This window comes from Gorilla gorilla, chromosome 6, assembly GCF_029281585.2.
Source record: "Gorilla gorilla gorilla isolate KB3781 chromosome 6, NHGRI_mGorGor1-v2.1_pri, whole genome shotgun sequence".
Classification (NCBI taxonomy): Eukaryota; Metazoa; Chordata; class Mammalia; order Primates; family Hominidae; genus Gorilla; species Gorilla gorilla.
In genome coordinates, this window is record NC_073230.2 from 64,748,941 (window position 1) to 64,771,101 (window position 22,161).

Consider the following 22,161-nt stretch of genomic DNA (forward strand, 5'->3'; position numbering starts at 1 on the left):
TCCTGTTCCAGTCATGTAAGATGTGCCTGCCTGCTTCCTCTTCCCCTTCCACCATGATTTTAAGCTCCCTAAGGCCAGCAGTGTGAGAATGGACTAATATACCTTGTTTTATGAAACGGCTGTATCTGCAAAGGGATCCCCAACACAGAAGGAGGCAGGAAACCAAAGAATGAGACAGACAAATCCAGTTTGTCAGTAAAGGGTAATTTATTGGGGGGAATTTGTGGACAGAAGCATGGTCTTGGGTGGTAGCAAGACAGGTAGTTCCCCAGGCTGTTACCGCCAAGATTTAGGGCTTACTTAGTATAGGAAAAGGGTAAATATGCACTATAGCCACCGTCCCTGACCTGAGATCATGGCTTCTCTTCAGGACTTGGAGAGGATGGGGATTGCATGTCTGCACAGAGCCCACAAAACAGCTTTGTGTGGTTGGTGCCAAAGCCTGATGGCACCTGGAGTATGACAGTTGATGCAGGACATTTAAGGTCAGCCTTCCAGAAAGAGAATGAGGTGCACATCGTAGCCTGTAGTTTGTATGATGACATATAGGTTGCTTTGACCTAAGGAGAAGATTTGCAGTAAGTATGTGCTCTTACACAAGAAACAGTAGATCAAGTAGAAATCTTAAAGGCATTCCCAGAAATGGGGTTAATCCAAAGTCAACATGGTGGATTCGCATCCAAGATGGAGCTGCTTTAGCCTCCACAGAGCTCCTTCCCCAGACCCATGGAGCCCTTAGGGTTTAGAGGACCAGTGTAGAAATTCTCATCCAGGCAGTTTCTTCCTTTTGGTTCTCAAAAGGGAACTGAATGTACACATCTGCTTATTATTCTCAAATAATTTCTTCTTTCACCTTATTATTTCTCAAATCTTTCCTTCTTTTCCCTCTCCACAGAAAAAGTTCCAGAAAATTTAAAAATCTTTTCAGAAAAGACAGTACACTGAGCAAGATTTGCACATCAAGAAAAAGTAGAGACAGGAGATGAGAGTCAAGTGTTTTGGGGGGTAGAGAAAAAGACTAGGCTGGAAGGGTTACTGGGCCACTTGTGCGGGTGTGTACACCTGTGTGTGTGTGTGTGTGTGGTGTGTGCATGTGTGTGGCGTGTAACATTTCTACTTGAAAAACTCCAGCCCTCTCTAGCCTGGATTAATAGAAAGATGTGTGTTTGCCCATGGGCAGGTGGGGTGCTTGGGGGCAGGAGACCCTGGAATGGGATGCAGTGATGGCAGCTGGGCTGTTGGGCAGGCGGGATGAGCTGCAGAAGGAGCAGGGCTCTGGTTCCCATGCTTGTCCATCCTGCTGGCATGGAGCCACCTCCAGGCGGTGGGGTGGGTGTGGTAGGTGGGGCTTCCTTCCTTCCCCAAACTAGCCCAGCAATTCCCCAGGAAGCCAGACCTCTGCTACCCTTCTTTCTGCACCTCTACAGGGAGAGTCATCCTGACTGCACCAAGGATGGGAAAAGCAGAGGAATCCCACAGGCCAGGTGGGTCGCAATGGGTAAACGGGGGGTGAACATATATGTGTTTGCTGTGGCTCCCCACTCTGTCATTTGCAGACACTGCTAATCAGTCAGTCACAGAATTCTCACCCCAGTGCCCAGTGAGCACCACCAAAAGCTCCAGATGGTTTATAAGTATCTGGAGACTCTTGCATTCCCTGTGGATCCTTCCTGACCAGATCTTAGAATCTTCCCTGGAAATGAGGAAGTGGCATGTCACCACCCAGTACCTTAGGAAGACCCTGCCCTGTCAGTCAGAGATGGCATCTTGGGTGACCACTCCCTGAGTGGAGGAAGAGAGGGTCCTGTGCAGGGAGCTTCCTTGGTGGATCATGGGGTAAGTGATGCCTTTGGTCTGGCATAAAGCCTGGTGTGTGGAGCAGAGATTCCAGTGGGGCTGGGACAAGCAGGTGCTGCTCAACCAGGCCTCCAAATACACCTTGTCCCCCTCCCACCATAGCTGAGCCTGGATGGGAATGTGGACACCTCATAGACTCCAGAGGATGGGACCCTGGTCAGTGGTGGTCCTGGGGTGTGGGGTGAAGGCAGCTGGGACAGGGCCTCCAGGTGTGGGAGGAGCCAGCCTCTCCTGTGAGGCCCTGGGCAAGTCTCTGCCCTCTTTGGGCCTCTGTTTCCTCATCTGGCAAATGTACAAATCATGAGCCTGTTGTGCAGGCCTCACAGGGTCATGATGGGGTTCGGGGAGGATGGGAATTTGAGGGTGCTTGTGCCTGGCTCTTCTCATGAAGGATGATGGTGACAGCAATGCTGAGAGCCACATGAAACTGAGTCCTCAGGAGGCCCTGTGAGGATGGTGTGGTTCCCATCACACTTCCCTGACAAGAGGGAATTATGATCTTCAGACTCAGGAGAAATATGGGGTTTGTTTCAAGTCCATGGAGCTCCACAGTTCTTTTGAGAGGTGAGAGCCTAGCAGGTTGACCTAGCGGATTGACAGAGGGTGGGCAGAGACTCTGTCTTGTGGTCACTTTCAGACAGCCTGTGGCCACGGGTCCCTGGTCAGCAGCAGGCCCTGTTGAATGGGAGCCCTGGGCAGGCACTGTGAGGGAGGCCTGAGGTGTGGCTCCTGGAACCTCACAGCTGTTGCTCTGTCCTACAGCTACAACCTGTCCTGCTGCTGAGCCCCATCCCAGTAGGCCAGCCACACCCTCAAGGCCAAGAAGACCAAGCCATGAAGAATCTCAGGCCCATTGAATGCCCAGGTGGCAGGGGCAGAGTGCCTCAGGGCTCAGGGAAGTTTGGGCTGAGTGTGTGCTCTGGGAGCCAGACAGCTAGCTGCACAGGGCTCCCAGCTCCTCCATGAACAGCCCTGTAACTGGGGCAGGGGACTCACTCCTGTGGTACTTGAGCATCATTGTCATATATTTAATGTGTCTGTCCAATCCTTTTCTCTTTTTATCTCTCTTCCTCTATAATCACCATGTACTACTGATCTGTTAGTGATTGTGTTCAAATGAATAAACATATGTTAAATAGTGTGTATTGTACTTCCTCATGATTTCTTCACTATAGTGTATGACTCCATTCACACGAGGTACTTAGAATAGTCAAGTTTACAGAAACACAAAGTAGAAGAGTGGTTCCCGGGGCTACAGGAAGGTAGGTGAGGTGTTTAATGGGTACAGAGTTTTCGTTTTACAAGATGAAAAACACCCCCTATAAATGTGGAGGATGCTCGTAAAACCGTGTGAATGTGCTTAATTCCTTTGACCTGCACTCTTAAAAATTGTTAAAATGAAAAAAAAAAATTGTTGACCAGGTGCAGTGGCTCACGCCTGTAATCCCAGCACTTAGGGAGGCGGAGGTGGGTAGATCACCTGAGGTCAGGAGTTCAAGACCAGCCTGGCCAACATGGTGAAGCCCCGTTTCTAGTAAGGATACAAAAATTAGCCAGCTATGGTGGTGCATGTCTCTAATCCCAGCTACTCGGGAGGCTGAGGCAGAAGAATTGCTTGAACCTGGGAGGTGAAGGTTGCAGTGAACCAACATTGCACCACTGCACTCCAGCCTGAGAAACAGAGCAAGACTCTGTCTCAAAAAAAGAAACAGAAATCCCAGCAACAACAAAAAAAACAGACTATAGCTATCTGCAATGGCATGAATGAATATCACAAATATAATGTATAAAAGTAAGTAGATATAAAAATATATGTACTATATAATTTTATACAAAATCCAATAAGCAGAAAAAACTGAGGTCCTGGTTTTCAGTAATACTGGAGTAGCTTGTTGAATTAACACAGATTATAATGAAGACACCTGAATAATATATTTTTTATATATATATATATTTTTTTAATGAAGTCTCACTCTGTCACACAGGCAGGAGTGCAGTGGTGTGATCTCAGCTCACTGCAACCTCTGCCTCCTGGGTTCAAGCGATTCTCCTGCCTCAGCCTCCCAAGTAGCTGGGACTACAGGCGCACGCCACCATGCCTGGCTAATTTTTGTATTTTTAGTAGAGATGGGGTTTCACCATGTAGGCCAGTCTTGTCTTGAACTCCTGACCTCATGATCCACCCACCTCAGCCTCCCAAAGTGCTGGGATTACAGGCGTGAGCCACCGTGCCCTGCCTATATTATATATTGTTATAGAAACACATCTGTATGATACAAATATGACCTATGTGTGAGTAAGAACTGAATGAGGATTTCAGCTGTGCCCACTGTAGGGGAGATAGGTATTGAAGTTTGAATCCAGCCCAATTAAAACGATTTGTAAACACTAACATCGCTCTTCAAAGCTACACAACAGAATTGAGAGTCTCTATAATGATTCTTTTTTTTTTTTTTTTTTTTTTTTTATTATACTTTAAGTTTTAGGGTACATGTGCACATTGTGCAGGTTAGTTACATATGTATACATGTGCCATGCTGGTGGTATATCTCCCAATGCTATCCCTCCCCCCTCCCCCCACCCCACAACAGTCCCCAGAGTGTGATATTCCCCTTCCTGTGTCCATGTGATCTCATTGTTCAATTCCCACCTATGAGTGAGAATATGCGGTGTTTGGTTTTTTGTTCTTGCGATAGTTTACTGAGAATGATGGTTTCCAATTTCATCCATGTCCCTACAAAGGACATGAACTCATCATTTTTTATGGCTGCATAGTATTCCATGGTGTATATGTGCCACATTTTCTTAATCCAGTCTATCATTGTTGGACATTTGGGTTGGTTCCAAGTCTTTGCTATTGTGAATAGTGCCGCAATAAACATACGTGTGCATGTGTCTTTATAGCAGCATGATTTATAGTCCTTTGGGTATATACCCAGTAATGGGATGGCTGGGTCAAATGGTATTTCTAGTTCTAGATCCCTGAGGAATCGCCACACTGACTTCCACAATGGTTGAACTAGTTTACAGTCCCACCAACAGTGTAAAAGTGTTCCTATTTCTCCACATCCTCTCCAGCACCTGTTGTTTCCTGACTTTTTAATGATTGCCATTCTAACTGGTGTGAGATGATATCTCATAGTGGTTTTGATTTGCATTTCTCTGATGGCCAGTGATGATGAGCATTTTTTCATGTGTTTTTTGGCTGCATAAATGTCTTCTTTTGAGAAGTGTCTGTTCATGTCCTTCGCCCACTTTTTGATGGGGTTGTTTGTTTTTTTCTTGTAAATTTGTTTGAGTTCATTGTAGATTCTGGATATTAGCCCTTTGTCAGATGAGTAGGTTGCGAAAATTTTCTCCCATGTTGTAGGTTGCCTGTTCACTCTGATGGTAGTTTCTTTTGCTGTGCAGAAGCTCTTTAGTTTAATTAGATCCCATTTGTCAATTTTGGCTTTTGTTGCCATTGCTTTTGGTGTTTTGGACATGAAGTCCTTGCCCACGCCTATGTCCTGAATGGTAATGCCTAGGTTTTCTTCTAGGGTTTTTATGGTTTTAGGTCTAACGTTTAAATCTTTAATCCATCTTGAATTGATTTTTGTATAAGGTGTAAGGAAGGGATCCAGTTTCAGCTTTCTACATATGGCTAGCCAGTTTTCCCAGCACCATTTATTAAATAGGGAATCCTTTCCCCATTGTTTGTTTTTCTCAGGTTTGTCAAAGATCAGATAGTTGTAGGTATGCGGCGTTATTTCTGAGGGCTCTGTTCTGTTCCATTGATCTATATCTCTGTTTTGGTACCAGTACCATGCTGTTTTTGTTACTGTAGCCTTGTAGTATAGTTTGAAGTCAGGTAGTGTGATGCCTCCAGCTTTGTTCTTTTGGCTTAGGATTGACTTGGCAATGCGGGCTCTTTTTTGGTTCCATATGAACTTTAAAGTAGTTTTTTCCAATTCTGTGAAGAAAGTCATTGGTAGCTTGATGGGGATGGCATTGAATCTGTAAATTACCTTGGGCAGTATGGCCATTTTCACGATATTGATTCTTCCTACCCATGAGCATGGAATGTTCTTCCATTTGTTTGTATCCTCTTTTATTTCCTTGAGCAGTGGTTTGTAGTTCTCCTTGAAGAGGTCCTTCACATCCCTTGTAAGTTGGATTCCTAGGTATTTTATTCTCTTTGAAGCAATTGTGAATGGGAGTTCACTCATGATTTGGCTCTCTGTTTGTCTGTTGTTGGTGTATAAGAATGCTTGTGATTTTTGTACATTGATTTTGTATCCTGAGACTTTGCTGAAGTTGCTTATCAGCTTAAGGAGATTTTGGGCTGAGATGATGGGGTTTTCTAGATAAACAATCATGTCGTCTGCAAACAGGGACAATTTGACTTCCTCTTTTCCTAATTGAATACCCTTTATTTCCTTCTCCTGCCTGATTGCCCTGGCCAGAACTTCCAACACTATGTTGAATAGGAGCGGTGAGAGAGGGCATCCCTGTCTTGTGCCAGTTTTCAAAGGGAATGCTTCCAGTTTTTGCCCATTCAGTATGATATTGGCTGTGGGTTTGTCATAGATAGCTCTTATTATTTTGAAATACGTCCCATCAATACCTAATTTATTGAGAGTTTTTAGCATGAAGGGTTGTTGAATTTTGTCAAAGGCTTTTTCTGCATCTATTGAGATAATCATGTGGTTTTTGTCTTTGGCTCTGTTTATATGCTGGATTACATTTATTGATTTGCGTATATTGAACCAGCCTTGCATCCCGGGGATGAAGCCCACTTGATCATGGTGGATAAGCTTTTTGATGTGCTGCTGGATTCGGTTTGCCAGTATTTTATTGAGGATTTTTGCATCAATGTTCATCAAGGATATTGGTCTAAAATTCTCTTTTTTGGTTGTGTCTCTGCCCGGCTTTGGTATCAGAATGATGCTGGCCTCATAAAATGAGTTAGGGAGGATTCCCTCTTTTTCTATTGATTGGAATAGTTTCAGAAGGAATGGTACCAGTTCCTCCTTGTACCTCTGGTAGAATTCGGCTGTGAATCCATCTGGTCCTGGACTCTTTTTGGTTGGTAAACTATTGATTATTGCCACAATTTCAGCTCCTGTTATTGGTCTATTCAGAGATTCAACTTCTTCCTGGTTTAGTCTTGGGAGAGTGTATGTGTCAAGGAATGTATCCATTTCTTCTAGATTTTCTAGTTTATTTGCGTAGAGGTGTTTGTAGTATTCTCTGATGGTAGTTTGTATTTCTGTGGGATCGGTGGTGATATCCCCATTATCATTTTTTATTGTGTCTATTTGATTCTTCTCTCTTTTTTTCTTTATTAGTCTTGCTAGCGGTCTATCAATTTTGTTGATCCTTTCAAAAAACCAGCTCCTGGATTCATTGATTTTTTGAAGGGTTTTTTGTGTCTCTATTTCCTTCAGTTCTGCTCTGATTTTAGTTATTTCTTGCCTTCTGCTAGCTTTTGAATGTGTTTGCTCTTGCTTTTCTAGTTCTTTTAATTGTGATGTTAGGGTGTCAATTTTGGATCTTTCCTGCTTTCTCTTGTGGGCATTTAGTGCTATAAATTTCCCTCTACACACTGCTTTGAATGCATCCCAGAGATTCTGGTATGTTGTGTCTTTGTTCTCGTTGGTTTCAAAGAACATCTTTATTTCTGCCTTCATTTCGTTATGTACCCAGTAGTCATTCAGGAGCAGGTTGTTCAGTTTCCATGTAGTTGAGCGGCTTTGAGTGAGATTTTTAATCCTGAGTTCTAGTTTGATTGCACTGTGGTCTGAGAGATAGTTTGTTATAATTTCTGTTCTTTTACATTTGCTGAGGAGAGCTTTACTTCCAACTATGTGGTCAATTTTGGAATAGGTGTGGTGTGGTGCTGAAAAAAATGTATATTCTGTTGATTTGGGGTGGAGAGTTCTGTAGATGTCTATTAGGTCCACTTGGTGCAGAGCTGAGTTCAATTCCTGGGTATCCTTGTTGACTTTCTGTCTCGTTGATCTGTCTAATGTTGACAGTGGGGTGTTAAAGTCTCCCATTATTAATGTGTGGGAGTCTAAGTCTCTTTGTAGGTCACTCAGGACTTGCTTTATGAATCTGGGTGCTCCTGTATTGGGTGCATATATATTTAGGATAGTTAGCTCCTCTTGTTGAATTGATCCCTTTACCATTATGTAATGGCCTTCTTTGTCTCTTTTGATCTTTGTTGGTTTAAAGTCTGTTTTGTCAGAGACTAGGATTGCAACCCCTGCCTTTTTTTGTTTTCCATTTGCTTGGTAGATCTTCCTCCATCCTTTTATTTTGAGCCTATGTGTGTCTCTGCACGTGAGATGGGTTTCCTGAATACAGCACACTGATGGGTCTTGACTCTTTATCCAACTTGCCAGTCTGTGTCTTTTAATTGGAGCATTTAGTCCATTTACATTTAAAGTTAATATTGTTATGTGTGAATTTGATCCTGTCATTATGATGTTAGCTGGTGATTTTGCTCATTAGTTGATGCAGTTTCTTCCTAGTCTCCATGGTCTTTACATTTCGGCATGATTTTGCAGCGGCTGGTACCGGTTGTTCCTTTCCATGTTTAGCGCTTCCTTCAGGAGCTCTTTTAGGGCAGGCCTGGTGGTGACAAAATCTCTCAGCATTTGCTTGTCTGTAAAGTATTTTATTCCTCCTTCACTTATGAAGCTTAGTTTGGCTGGATATGAAATTCTGGGTTGAAAATTCTTTTCTTTAAGAATGTTGAATATTGGCCCCCACTCTCTTCTGGCTTGTAGGGTTTCTGCCGAGAAATCCGCTGTTAGTCTGATGGGCTTCCCTTTGAGGGTAACCCGACCTTTCTCTCTGGCTGCCCTTAACATTTTTTCCTTCATTTCAACTTTGGTGAATCTGACAATTATGTGTCTTGGAGTTGCTCTTCTCGAGGAGTATCTTTGTGGTGTTCTCTGTATTTCCTGAATCTGAATGTTGGCCTGCCTTGCTAGATTGGGGAAGTTCTCCTGGATAATATCCTGCAGAGTGTTTTCCAACTTGGTTCCATTCTCCGCATCACTTTCAGGTACACCAATCAGACGTAGATTTGGTCTTTTCACATAGTCCCATATTTCTTGGAGGCTTTGCTCATTTCTTTTTATTCTTTTTTCTCTAGACTTCCCTTCTCGCTTCGTTTCATTCATTTCATCTTCCATTGCTGATACCCTTTCTTCCAGTTGATCGCATCGGCTCCTGAGGCTTCTGCATTCTTCACGTGGTTCTCGAGCCTTGGTTTTCAGCTCCATCAGCTCCTTTAAGCACTTCTCTGTATTGGTTATTCTAGTTATACATTCTTCTAAATTTTTTTCAAAGTTTTCAACTTCTTTGCCTTTGGTTTGAATGTCCTCCCGTAGCTCAGAGTAATTTGATCGTCTGAAGCCTTCTTCTCTCAGCTCGTCAAACTCATTCTCCATCCAGCTTTGTTCCGTTGCTGGTGAGGGACTGCGTTCCTTTGGAGGAGGAGAGGTGCTCTGCGTTTTAGAGTTTCCAGTTTTTCTGTTCTGTTTTTTCCCCATCTTTGTGGTTTTATCTACTTTTGGTCTTTGATGATGGTGATGTACAGATGGGTTTTCAGTGTGGATGTCCTTTCTGTTTGTTAGTTTTCCTTCTAACAGACAGGACCCTCAGCTGCAGGTCTGTTGGAATACCCTGCCGTGTGAGGTGTCAGTGTGCCCCTGCTGGGGGGTGCCTCCCAGTTAGGCTGCTCGGGGGTCAGGGGTCAGGGACCCACTTGAGGAGGCAGTCTGCCCGTTCTCAGATCTCCAGCTGCGTGCTGGGAGAACCACTGCTCTCTTCAAAGCTGTCAGACAGGGACATTTAAGTCTGCAGAGGTTACTGCTGTCTTTTTGTTTGTCTGTGCCCTGCCCCCAGAGGTGGAGCCTACAGAGGCAGGCAGGCCTCCTTGAGCTGTGGTGGGCTCCACCCAGTTCGAGCTTCCCGGCTGCTTTGTTTACCTAAGCAAGCCTGGGCAATGGTGGGCGCCCCTCCCCCAGCCTCGCTGCCGCCTTGCAGTTTGATCTCAGACTGCTGTGCTAGCAATCAGCGAGATTCCGTGGGCGTAGGACCCTCCGAGTCAGGTGTGGGATATAGTCTCGTGGTGCGCCGTTTTTTAAGCCGGTCTGAAAAGCGCAATAATCGGGTGGGAGTGACCCGATTTTCCAGGTGCGTCCGTCACCCCTTTCTTTGACTCAGAAAGGGAACTCCCTGACCCCTTGCGCTTCCCAGGTGAGGCAATGCCTCGCCCTGCTTTGGCTCGCGCACGGTGCGCTGCACCCACTGGCCTGCGCCCACTGTCTGGCACTCCCTAGTGAGATGAACCCAGTACCTCAGATGGAAATGCAGAAATCACCCGTCTTCTGCGTCGCTCACGCTGGGAGCTGTAGACCGGAGCTGTTCCTATTCGGCCATCTTGGCTCTAAGCTTCTCTATAATGATTCTTTACAGTTTTAGTACACAACTTTAAAATTCATGAGACGTGTGAGGAAACACGAAAATGAGATCCATACGCAATTTAAAAAGCAGGCAGTAGAAGTGATCCTAAGATATTCAAGGTGTTCTAATTCAGGATGTTTAAAGGCAGCTATTATAAATCTGTTCATGGGGGTAAAGGAAAATATTTTAAGAGATGTGGAACCTAAGCAAAGAAATGGAAATTATGAAACAATAGGAAGATAAGGAAATTAAAAGAAATACTTTTGAGCTTATTCAAAGATTAGAAACAGAAGACAGAGCAATAGAAATTGCCCATTCTGAATAAAAGAGAGAAAAAGCTTAAAGAAAATGAAGAGTCTTAGAGACCTGTGGAGTGATTGAGTCCAAGTTGGAGAGGAGACAGAAAAATTAAATGAGGTACAAAGTAAATCACCAACTAATAGCTAAAAACTTCCAAAAATTGGTCAAACCCCCCAGTTTTTATACCCAACATGTCAACAAACCCCTCCAAAAAATATAAATAAAACCATACCAAGGCCATATTGTGATTTAGGAGACTGGCAAGGCAGAGCTTTCTATTGACTTGCTGTGATTTCTAATTTTAACTACTTAGAAGAGTGAAAAATAGGTTCTCCTTAGAGTTTCTTTTTTTTCTTGGAGAAAAAAAAGTATTAAAAGCAGATGAGTTTCCAGCTTCCTCTTAAATTTCCAGTGTCTTACTTTGGAAATTATTTGAATTTGTTTCTTCCAAATCCTGCAGTAATACTGATGCTCCAGAAAGGCGTCCCATGGAGATTCTGCTCTTGTGCATCCATCCTGCACGGAGCTGAGGCTGTGCCTCCTCTAGTTTCATTAGCGTGTAGTTGTGGGGTACTTCGAGTTAATCTGGAAAACTAAATGTTAAAATGGATTCAGGCCGGGCGCGGTAGCTCACGCCTGTAATCCCAGCACTTTGGGAGGCCGAGGTGGGCGGATCACTTGAGGTCAGGAGTTCGAGACCAGACTGGCAAAAATGGCAAAACCCATCTGTACTAAAAATACAAAAATTAGCCAGGTGTGGTGGCAGGTGCCTGTAATTTCAGCTACTGGGAAGGGTGAGGCAGGAGAATCTCTTGAACACGGGAGGCGGAGGTTGCAGTGAGCCTGGATTCAGTCACTGCGCTACAACCTGGGCTACAGAGCGAGACTCCATCTCAAAAAACGAAAAAGAAAAATGGATTCAAAGAATTATCACTGTTAAGTTCCACCAGCAAATTACTAAACGTGGTTCCAAAGGAATATTTAAAAAGGGAAATTAAGTGTTACCAAGAAAGCCCTATTTACAGCAGAAACACAGACACTGTTCGTGACCTCACTACACAAACTTCCTTCATGTGTTGGGAGGGACCAAGGGGCTCTCTGGTTCTGCAACTGCATTAATTACTTCCAGGAGGTCCACGCTAGGACCCCAAGGCCTGGGAACCAGCCTGGGTCAGGGGCAGAGAAGTGGTGAACGTGGCTCCAAGGGGCACTCCTGAGGTGCAGAGGAGGATTTGTGACAGCCCAGAGGATAGAGGAAATGGTGGCTTTGAAAAGGCAAGTGCCAGTTTATCAGGAACCATGTATCTCCATTTCTGGCAGTGAACTGACGGTTTCAGACACTCATGAGAAAGCGTCCTACGTGGAATGCCCAGAAGTCGGAGAACTGTCAGACATCTGGCCGTTAGCCACATTCCTACGCAGGGGCTACACTGCGCATGTCCGAAGGGGCGTGTCAGGGGTGGGGCGAGGAGGAGGTGCCGTTCCGATGGAGAGACGGTGCCGAGGGAAGGGGCGGGGTGAGGAGAAGGGGCAGAGCCGAGGGAAGAGGCGGGACGAGTCCAGCTCCAGGAGGAGGAGCGTTACTATGGGAACCTTGACAGGTTTGTGAGCAGCTCCCTGTCCCCTGCTGCTCCGTGAGGAATCAAACTTCTGGCACTGATGAAGCATGAAGCCAGCATCTTAGCGGGAGGTAGTGACATAATTACAAGATACGATCAGCCACCCTGGTCCCGCTGTCGCCTGGCAGGCAGGAGAGGTTTGGGAACAACCAGGCTCTCCTTGGCATGGCAGAACTGCTCTGGACACAGGGAGGTGCGGATTGGTGGGCGGGAGCTAAGCCTGGCATACTGGGAGTTGTCGTCTTTGATTAGCTTCCAGTTTTTTCATCACTGGGCGACTGGATTACAATCCCAGCCAGCATGAACAGGAGGCAGCGCGCAGTCCTGAAGGCGAAGTCAGGTTTTGCCGGCCTTGCTGTGCATGCTGGGAGCTGTATGTAGTCTCTTCACCGCTCCCGCCCTTTCAAGAGCTTCGGGACTACAATCCTAGCATGCCCCAGGCTCGGGAGCCGGGCGAAGTTCTCGGGGGGAGGAGCGAAGCGGCGCGCGCCTAGCCAGGCACGCTGGAAACGGTAGCTCTTAAACGTTCTCCGCCCGTTGGTTGCAAGGCGGCTGGACTGGAATCCCAGCAGGCGACGTGCGAGGAGGAGGGCAGCCCAGGAGGGTTGGGCAGGGCAGTGTGGACCTCGCCGCTTCCACAGCGATGCTGGCTACTGATCGCAGGCACCTCCTTGCCATGGGAAGTGAGTCGGGAGGGGGACAGGAGGGGCAGGTCCAGGCTGGGCAGTGAGGAGGGCATGACGCCGCGAAGTGCACCTCGCCCTTGTCCAACTCGGACGGGTGTGGTCCTCACCCCACTTCCCGCTGCTCGGTTGGGTTCCCTCTCCCACCTGCACCCGGGGTCTTTCCTGGGCATCGCGCCTCCTCCAGCCCAGGGATCCGCCTGCTTTCCTAAGCTGCTATGGGAACTGGCCTGAGGTCCAGGCGCTGTCCATTGTGCCGCTGCCCTCTTTTCTCTCCAGCTAGAGCGCAGTGCAGCCACTATGGGGAGAAATCCGCCGCCTGGCCCGCCAGTGCACAAGTTCAAAGCTTCGTAGGGGGTGACATGGCCTGTGGCTTCGTGAAAATGTCACCCTCACCAGCACCTTTTTCACGGATGTTGAGGCGGCAGAGAAGGTCATTATTGGTTTACGCAGGAGATGCTAAAATCCGAGGAGAAAATTTCACTTCCCAGGCGTGTGTCTCTGGTGCGCCATTTTTCACCAACCCATTTGGTGGAAAGTCCACCAAATGGCTACCTAAAGATAAAGACGGTTTAGGCATTTTCATTGGCACGTCATTGGCCTCATCTCAACTGAGGCCTGACTGTGCAGTGTCTCAAAGACACAGATGGCAACCTGATATTCAAGAACAGATAGTGCTCCAGCTTTGTGGGAGCGACTTTCAAGGTGTGGACCACTTGGGGAGTCTTTGAAATTCCTTAGGCTTCACATCTTTGCTGTGAATAGAAAGCTGATCACCCCCGGCACTCACGGCGGTACCTTTACTCTCTCGGGCTGATCTGTTGAATTTTTCTGTCTAGACAATGGAAACTTCCGGAAGCACTTCTAGTTTCGTGTACCTTCCTAATAATTGATGTCCCTAAATTCCATATGTCCTCAGGGACAGTTGCTTTGATTCTGGAATGGTGCCAGCTTTTATGCTTTTATGTCTAATCCATAAAAACCAAGGTGTTAATCTACGTGAAAATAAGACCTTGTTCATACAGCACATTCCAACTGGCTTCATTTGTGATTCCTGAGTGAGGGTTACTATAAATAAAAACCCCTAAAAACCCTGGGCATGGATATTGACACTGTTATTGTACTTTGTGAATAATTTACTCCTTCAGGGTCAGTTACACATGGGCTCATCAGCACCTTTGTAAATAAAGGAACAAGAACCATGCGGCATCTATGGACGTGGCAAGATGAAGTATAGGGAGACCACAGCACATCAGCTCTTCCCTTGTTTTCAGTAGAGTCTGTGGAGTCAAGTACCTGCATTCCTCCCCCATCCCTCAATATTCTCATTCTACTCCTGAGTGTTCCCTCGTTAGGTGGGAGTTTCTAAATACACTTGTCTGCAAGTGTTGGTGGGGATGTTGTAATGTGAGTTCATCCATCATCCGTCACCTTAAAGGTGAAGGGAGAGGATTTTGTGATTTGTGTTCAAGAGGCACTGCTGTTGGGTGTGTGGCTGCAAAAACATGTGATCTCAGCTGTCCCCAGCAGCTGCCTCACAAGATTGGTCCTGATGCAGCCACAGCTGCTGTTCACACAGCCAGGAGCTCCTTGCAGTTTGGTGTATTCTGCTGAGATTTGTGGCTCTGACCCTCCTCTGCTCACTCCGTTCTTGGTAGTATCTGCTCAGCTGCCTGGTTTGTTCCAGTGTTTCCTGGGAGCCTGTTGTGTAACTGCATTTCAGAGGGTCTTTGGGGATTCCACCCTCACTACACCAGTCACTCTACACTGGCCATGCACTTAGCTTCTTGGGGCCCTGTATGTGTCCTCTTCAGTGGAGCTGTGAAGAGTTCTAGTTGGGGATAGATCTCATTCTCACGTGCTCAGGCTGCTTAGAAAGCTGATCATCTCCTCTTTGGACACATGAACATTATTTCTTTTGTGTATTTTGAAGTCTGATGCTGTTTTTTGTTTTGTTTTGTTTTTTGTTTGTTTGTTTGAGACAGAGTCTCGCTCTGTCGCCCAGGCTAGGGTGCAGTGGTGCAATCTCGGCTCACTGCAAGCTCCGCCTCCCAGGTTCACGCCATCCTCCTGCCTCAGCCTCCCGAGTAGCTGGGACTACAGGCGCCCACCACCACGCCCAGCTAATTTTTTGTATTTTTAGTAGAGACGGGGTTTCACCGTGTTAGCCAGGATGGTCTCGATCTCTTGACCTCATTATCCTCCCACCTCGGCCTCCCAAAGTGCTGGGATTACAGGCGTGAGCCACGGCACCCGGCCTGTTTGTTTTTAAATAAAGTGGATTCTTGCATTAACAGTCACTTTTAGATATCTTTGTGAATTTAACTCTGGCATCAACTTCCTGATGTTGGCATGCGATCCCCATTTTATAAGTGAGGAAACTGACACTCAGAGAGGTAGAGTAGCTTTGTTTACTTCACACAAGCTTTTCATGAATTTCAAGTCTCAACCTAGAAGTCTTCCTCTAAGGTATGATTATGGCATATTCCAGTTTGTGTTTCTCTGCCAGCATCCCGAAGGGGTCCACATCTCATTAGGACTCCATTTTCTTCTTAATGACAGGAAACTTGCAGAAACAGGCCTTTGGTTGGGGAGAGCACTTGCCGGCACTTGGCCTTCCCTGTCCTCTGCCTTCCTCCTGTCAGGGCGTAGATTTGATGTGAGGTGATTTGAGGGAGCTGGAGCAGCGGTAGATCCTGACCAGCACTCACCTGGAACGCTTGTTGATACGTAAAGATAACACCCACTCTCTTTTTGAGGTGTGATTTTTTTTGTTCCAGTTATTCCTCTGGGCTTTCTCTTCCAGGTTTGTGCTATGTACTAACATGCAATACAAATACTGATGAAAACAAAACTATTACCCTCCTACCAAATGGTAACAATGCTTATATTTTTCCTCTTTTTCTAATTATAAAATAAATGCATGCTATTTTAAGAATGTCAGATCATAAAGATATTTATGTAGTGAAAGTCTCCCATGTCTTCCTCTTCCTTCCAAACTCACTCCCTTCTTAGAAGAAATTATTATAGCTTGGTTTTTATTCTTCTGGATGTTTTCTATAAATTTATAAATACGTATAAAGTTGGCCGGGTGCAGTGGCTCAGGCCGGTAATCCCAACACTTTGGGAGGCTGAGTGGGGAGGATCCCTTGAGCTCAGGAGTTTGAGGCTGCAGTGAGCTGTGATCACGCCACTGCACTCCCATCTGGGTGACAGAGTGAGACCCTGCCGCCAGAAAAAAAAAAAAGAGATAAATACATATACAGTTTTTGAACACAGATTATATTATACTATATTGTTTTTATTTTGCTGTTTCACAAGCAATGTATCACTTACATTATTCCTAATAAGTGCATGAGATTCTAACTCTCTATTTCTAATGTATTCCAAAGAATGGGTATACAATATTTGTTTCACTGTTTATTTTTTGATAGAAATTTACATTGTTTCTAGTTTCATCATTGTTAAAAAATGCAGCAATAAGATTCTTGTACATAATTTATTACACTGATAATTAACTGTTCAGTTTATCTTGCCTTCTTTTAGTCAGAGAATATGTCATGAGTTTAATATTTATTTTATGATTTGTTTCATAGGGAAATTAATGTTATGACTGGATAAATTCGAGGTTGTCTATCTCCGTTTTCTGATGGAAAAGCGTGGAGTTCCGAAGCATTGCTCGCTCCTTCAGTTTCTAACAAGTCAGTATTCTCATAGCAATTTAAATTTAAATGTTTGAATTACCTCTCCTTCCCTGGTTCAGAGTAAGTATGTTGTTTTTCTGTTTGTAAAATTTCTGACTCTGGGTTTTTTCAGTTGGGCTTCAGAGAGGACAACTCCCATATTGCTGTTATATCTAATTCTCTTCAGCATCTGGCTGCATGTGATAAAGATTGTAGAATTAGATCTGGTCCTGTATATATTTTGGGACCAAAAATTCAAAGTAATCAACTCAAGATAGGAGTCTACAACTTTAATTCTTAATAAAAGATTTCCTTTGATTTCCCCAAATCTTTATGATTCCTAGAAGAAATTCACCCATGGGTGAAGCATGTGGCTCTGTTGAATAATGTTTTGTTGGGGATTTCCACATCGAGTTTCATGAGGCATACTGTTTCACAGGGTTTTTTTTTTTTTTTTTTTGGTACTTCCTTTCTCTGATTCTATTGGAGATTAATACTAGCTTCCTAAAATATATTGGGAAATGTTCGCTCTTCTACTTTTGGACAATATTAAACTCATAATGACAAGTTTTCTTGTGAAAATGTTCTGAAAAAAATGTAGGGTGGGCCAGTCATGGTGGCTCACACGTGTAATTCCAGCACCTTGGGAGGCCGAGGCAGGCGGATCACGAGGTCAGGAGTTCGTGACCAGCCTGACTGACATAGTGAAACCCTGTCTCTACTAAAAATACAAAAATTAGCCGGGGATGGTGGTGCGTGCCTGTAATCCCAGCTACTCAGGAGGCTGAGGCAGGAGAATCACTTGAACTCAGGAGGCAGAGGTTGCAGTGAGCCGAGATTGCGCCACTGCACCATAGCCTGGGTGACATAGCAAGACTCCGTCTCAAAAAATAAAAAGGTGTAGGGTGCCCTTTTCCCTTTTGTACTGGGTAATATTATTTATCTTGATTGGTATTTACCCATATACCTGCCAATGGTTCAATGAGCCCCCATCTTCTACTCGCCAATCTTACCCCTACTTCAGCCACTCCTCCCTACTTTCTGGTACTCAGCCATATGTTTTTCTCTCCTCACATTCTCAACCGTGTCTCTTTAACATGTGGACTTCCATGCTCTTCCTATATCCTCCCACCCTGCACTGCCAGTAGGCTCTGCAGGCTCTAAGCTGGGGCAGCAATGCAGTCCCCTCTCGGTTTCAGCCTCCAGACCTCAGTTCTGTGCTCCTTGCAGATGCTTCTAGTGTTTGGAGACATCTGGTTCATGTGGTTGGTCTGGCTTCCTGTGTGTTTGGTGCCAGAGGGAGTCTGTTTCTTGCTCTTCCACCATACAGAGAGGGCAAAGTTCTGAATTGATTTTGAAATCAATTCTTGGTTATCTCTTTTGGACTGAAATAAATTGACTATTAATTTGTGATGACATAAATATTGTAGCTTAGTTTGTGGTAGTTATAATTTCATTTCTATTTATTGTTTTACAGGCCATGCCGCCATGCGCAGCTAATGTTTTATTGTTTGGCAGAGGCATGGTCTCACTCTGTGGCCCAGGCTAGTTTCCAATTCCTAGGTTCATGCAGTTCTCCCAACTTGGCCTCCCAAAGCACTGGGATTATAGGCATGAGCCACTGTGCTTGGCCAATACTTAAAATTTTAGATTATTATGTACAGTACTGTGATTAGCCATATTTAACTTATTCACAGACAAGGCTTTAATAAAAATTACTTCAGGTTACTGTATTTTTCTTTAATTTTTTTCAAATTAGTTTTCTTTATTTTTCTCTAATCTTTTTGTTCTAGCCTCAGTCACCTTTACCCTGAGTTTCCATCCTGGTCAGCAGAGGCAGCTCCATGGATGATGGCCTGTGGCTCTGTGTACTTGGAGCTCTTACCAAGTAAGACTTTGTGACCAGGAGGCCTCTTTTCAGGACAAACCATCTGCATGTAAAACAAAGAGCCCTTCCAGGCCAGGAGTACTTTGCCAAAATCTTTTTGCTTTTGAGGTTTCTTTTTGTTGATTTTTTGTTTTTGTTGTTGTTGTTGTTGTTTTTTGAGACAGGGTCTCACTCTGTTGCCCAGGCTGGAGTGCAGTGGGGTGATCTTGGCTCACTGCAACCTCTGCCTGCAGGGTTCAAATGACTCTCTTGCCTCAGCCTCTCAAGTAGCTGGGTTTACAGGTTCACACCACCATGCCCCGATAATTTTTGTATGGGGTTTTGCCATGTTGGGGTTTGCCATGTTGGCCAGGCTGGTCTTGAACTCCTGACCTCAGGTGATCCACCTGCCTTGGCCTCCCAAAGTGCTGGGATTAAGGGCATTAGCCACCGTGCCCGGTGAGTTTTTGAGTCTTTATCCATCATTGGACACAATAAATATCCAGACACACAGATGTTTCCCAACATGTCTATGCTTTTAGAGATTGGACATTTCTTTTTCTAGTGATCCTGGTTCTTGACCTTCTCACTTAAGGTTTTGTCATCTCCCAGCAGCAGACACAAGGTCTCCTTAAGCCCTGTGAGTGTAGATGGAGGGTCTTTGAAAATCATCAAGTATGCACTGTATTTCAAGGTGCGTTCACGTTTCTGTCTCTTCCAGGCCAGGTCTTGGAGAGACCAGGAAGCCAAGAGTTTCCTCCAAGAATGGAGATTCCTTGGGAGCGATGTTCGCCTTGAGTAAAGAAAGATGAATCACATGTGGTCAAAGGCAGTTGTCCAGGGTCTCAAGAAAAGAGCCAGAAAGAGGAGCTGGGGCTGCTGGGATTGTGGGGGTCCTGTCTCCCACCTAAAAAGCTACTACTGCCTGCCGACCCTCTCAAGAGGAGACCTCTCTGGGCTCCAGCACCTAAAACAGACAAAACTGGGAGGATGGTTCTCTCTTCTGTGTCACACATGTCCTAGAGAAAACCTGTGTATCTGAATGACCAAAGAAAACGATGAGAAAAAATGCAAAATCCGTGCCAGGTCATTCAGTGTCTGGCTGGGGCTGTGTGGTGCACATGCATTCCAAGACTGAAGGGTGCTGAGCCTGCAGAAAATGTCTGTCAGACCTGCCTCTCACACCTGGAGTATGACTGCCCATCCAGGTTCATGATGCAGAACTGTCTTTAAAAGGCCACTGCAGATATGGAGAGAGGGATTTCTAACCCTAATAGAATATGACCAGCTGTCCCGCTGGGGAAAGCCGCATGCACCAGTGACATGCTGCCTAAACTGGCCCAGACCACAGTCTACTGCCTAAGGAATAAGCCCCACATTTGCTCTTTATGGGTAAAGGCAGAGGGTGAGAGAGGAGAGGAGTGTCTGCACAGACCTGAGAAGCCTGCAGATCCAGAAGACCCCCTTGCTGATCAGAATATTAAAGATCAATATGCAGAAACAATGACCCCGTAGCAGATAATCTTCTAGAGCAGGCTTCAACCATGCTTCATCTGGACCCACTGGAAGAGAAGTCTGCCCGCCGTCTATGTTGATGGTCTGGGGGATACCATTTCTGAGACAGATTTAAGAAATGATCTCTACCTGTTGGCGAGATCCGGATGGTCACTGTTGTGCAGAGACAGCAGTGTGCTCTCATCAGCTTTCCACAGGGCAGGCTATGGAAATAGCCACTGAGAAGTCCTTTTGTAAATTGATTGTCCATGGCTGCAGACTCACCGTCAAATGGGGGAAGATTCCAAGCCCTCAAGGAAAAGGAGAGAGAGAAGGACAGAACGGCAGACTCTGGGATCCTGCCAGAGCCTATTTCAGGGCCGCCAGGAGGTCCTCCTCCTGCTGCAGCTCTGGTCCCCACCTTGGAGCCTCCTTCGAAGGAGTGAGACTACCTTTCTGACTTTTTCTGACCATAGACACCTTTTCTGACTATTTCTGTCCTTTGGACCTGCCGAGGACAGCAGCCCCAGGGACCCGGGCTCCTGGGCCCATTCTTCACCAGCTTCTACTTGATCGTGCAATTTGAAGTCGTTCTTGTGCAGTGGAAACAGGGCCCCAGGACAACCCGATAGATCAATGGTCTCTGGCCTGTGCCCCACTGATGGTTGGATGGTGGCCACTCAGGGTGCGGGAGTCCAGCCATCGCTGCTTCCTTGAGTTGAAGAGGTTGGAGGCTGGTCCACTTGCTCCTGTCCTACCCTCAGCGATGTGGATGGTTGCTCTTTGAGCCTGGTAACATCACTGGCTTGGCCCTGCCAGGCATGCCCTGCCTTGTGGGGGCCCTGTGTACCCACACACTGCTTTAAGGGGCTTGCCCTTCCCTGGGCCAAATTCTAGTTTTGGCCAGTGCCCCAGGAAGCTCAGTCCCCTCTTTTGTTATCTTGGCTATTTCTCTGGCACCCATGGCTCCCATGGGTCCCTTTTCTCCCAGGGCTTGGGCTGAGCTTGGCATCTGTAGGTCTAGGATGTTTGCCCTGTGAGGGAGGCTCTGTCACGCAAGTGGGCAGGCATGGGGACATGTGACAGGCTGCTGGCTGGCTGGGGCTCTGCAGATACCACAATCCCCCTCCCCTCCAACAGCCTCTGAGTCCAGCTTCCGCATTGACACTGATTTCACCCAGCTCAGGAGCTGTCTGGGGTTGTCTGGGTGCTGTCTTGACTCCTTTAAGGCTGTGCTGCTCAGTGGCCCCTGAGAAAGGTCAGATCCAGGTGCCGCCATGGAAGGGGAGTGTCTACGGCCCTACTGCTGGGTTTTCAGTGGGCTGGGCAAGGCCTGGTTGTTGGGGCCCTGAGGGGGTTCAGGGCCAGGGCCTGTCCTATGGTCCTGGGGGTGTCCAGGGAAGATGTAGAAAGAACAGGGGTTTGGAATCCCTGCTCAAAGCTGCATTGTGGACACCAGGAGCCCCGGATGTCCAGGTCCATGGGGAGTTTGGGAGAGAATTCCAACACAGAAATCGCCAAAAATCCCATGGTCTATCCTGAGATAGGAACAGGCTTGCCACATCTTGAGCCGCTGGGCCCCCAGAGAGTGGCCTGTTGCCCTGGGCTCTGTGGAATTCTTCTTGTGCTGCTGGGACTTGGCCTCAGGTCAGCTTCTGGGCTTCTGGAGCTGGGCTGGTGGACCAGGGAGGGCCAACCCGTCCCCCTTGGGGAGGGCCTCCATGCTGAGGGATGCCTGCAGAGGCCTGGGTGCCAGAAACCCTCTCTCCAGGACCAGGGCCTTCCTAGGGATCTTTGTATGTTTAGCTGAATGGAAAGCAAACTTGGTCCACTTCTCCCCGAAGCCCATCTGACCTTTGTACGTCTGGGCCCCAGGTATCTGGGTCCTTGGAGTTTTGGGGTCTCTAGTAACCCACCTGGTCTGACACTGAGGAAACACCTACAGGCTGCTGATCCCACAGTGAGGGGTGTGTGCCACCCGGGGTATGGGCGCTCGTGAGTGAGGGTCCCTGCTGATCACACAGTGAGGGGTGTTTCCTGCTGGGGTATGGGAACTTGTGAGTGGGGACCCCTGCTGCACTCTGTCCCTGTTGATGCTTGCAGCTATGGGTGTGGGCTGGCACAGACAGGACCGAGCCCTCCAGGGGCTTCCAGGGTTCTTGTAGGGCAGGAGGGGAAGGTGTGGTGGGGGGCTT

At 46.5% G+C, this 22,161-nt stretch overlaps 2 long non-coding RNA genes and 1 pseudogene across 3 annotated transcripts; 2 read left to right on the forward strand and 1 right to left on the reverse strand.

The window, feature by feature from the left end:
• Positions 1-478: 478 nt before the first annotated feature.
• LOC129523643 (uncharacterized) lies at positions 479-12,012 on the reverse strand. The gene is made up of 3 exons (XR_008667201.1): positions 11,744-12,012; positions 11,041-11,213; positions 479-560 (listed from the first exon to the last, which is right to left on the reverse strand). It is a non-coding gene; the product is annotated as an uncharacterized lncRNA (long non-coding RNA).
• A 696-nt stretch (positions 12,013-12,708) lies between these two features.
• On the forward strand, positions 12,709-19,548 carry LOC134758924 (uncharacterized). Of its 2 annotated transcripts, XR_010134678.1 has the most exons (4): positions 12,709-12,922; positions 15,729-15,797; positions 16,519-16,623; positions 19,194-19,548. It is a non-coding gene; the product is annotated as an uncharacterized lncRNA (long non-coding RNA). The 2 variants fall into 2 exon arrangements; XR_010134679.1 differs by lacking the exon at positions 15,729-15,797 and having other exon boundaries at positions 12,728-12,922.
• Positions 19,549-19,756: 208 nt separating this feature from the next.
• On the forward strand, positions 19,757-22,028 carry LOC134758800 (pre-mRNA-splicing factor RBM22-like; annotated as a pseudogene).
• Positions 22,029-22,161: the final 133 nt, after the last annotated feature.